This window comes from Acyrthosiphon pisum, chromosome A1 (genome assembly GCF_005508785.2).
Source record: "Acyrthosiphon pisum isolate AL4f chromosome A1, pea_aphid_22Mar2018_4r6ur, whole genome shotgun sequence".
In the NCBI taxonomy this organism is placed as follows: domain Eukaryota; kingdom Metazoa; phylum Arthropoda; class Insecta; order Hemiptera; family Aphididae; genus Acyrthosiphon; species Acyrthosiphon pisum.
In genome coordinates this window covers 24,664,663-24,665,935 of record NC_042494.1, presented here as the reverse complement: position 1 = coordinate 24,665,935, position 1,273 = coordinate 24,664,663, and positions in this window count along the sequence as shown.

Genomic DNA, 1,273 nt, shown 5'->3' with positions numbered 1-1,273 from the left:
CTGTCCGATATTAATAAATTCGAAAAAAATAACAACAATGTCTCCATTAACGTATATGGACTAGAAAAAAAGTTTCAAATACCGAAATTGCCCAGGTATGAAGTGTACCCACTACGTGTAGTCGATGAGGAAAAACCAAACCACTTTGACTTGTTGTTGGTGACGGACGACAAAAACTCGCACTATGTGTATATCTCCAATTTTTCCCGGCTGGTGCGAGCGCAAAAAACTAGGCATAGGGAGAGTGTAGTGTTTTGCAAGAGGTGCTTTACCAGCTTCGATAACCAGAATTTGAAATTCAAGTTGAGCGGACAGGAAGCGCTGAATCAACACAAGCTGATTTGCGGAAAACACACACCAATTTTACCAGAAATGCCAAAAGAGGGTGAGTGTACTGAATTCGAGGCGTGGAAGAAGACTCAGAGACACCCCATGGTAATTTATGCAGATTTTGAGACGATATTAACGAAGACTGATGAGGGTAAAGGAGACAAAACGAGGATATTACATAGACATGAAGCGATGAGCTATGGACTCTTTGTGAAAGCGAGCGATAACGTACCGCAGGAATTATTGGAGGAACATGACATACCAACAGAGTCAATATTATACCGAGGGAACAAGAATAAGACAGACGTGGCGAGGCATTTTGTTGAAACCGTTACTGAGATGGCGCTAAAAATTGAAAAATTATTGAAGACCAATAAACCTATAGTTTTCACGCATGAACAACGGCAGTCGCATGATTCATGCAATTTATGTAATTTATGTAAGAATAAATTTACATACGACAACCATAAGGTGGCGGATCACTGTCATCTATCTGGAAAATACCGGCAAGCTATATGTAACGCGTGTAATCTCAAACTTCAAACACCAAACTTTTACCTATATTTTTTCATAACCTGTCCAACTATGACGCGCATCTAATAGTTACAGAACTTGGCCATGACACCAAAGCTATTAAAGTAATACCTAACAGCGAGGAGAAATTTATATCATTTACGAAATACGTCACAAACACCTTTTCAATGCGATTTATAGACACGTTCAGGTTTATGGCATCAGGACTATCAACTTTAGCCAAAAATCTTGTGACACCAGGGCTTGAAAATTTCCGAGAAACCACGAAACATTTTGTCGCCGGAGATATGCCGTTAGTGACTCAGAAGGGGGTGTACCCATACGAGTACACAGATAGCTGGGAGCGATTGGATGAAGAACGATTACCGAGTAAGAGGAGTTTTTATAGTACGTTGAAGGAGACCGGGAT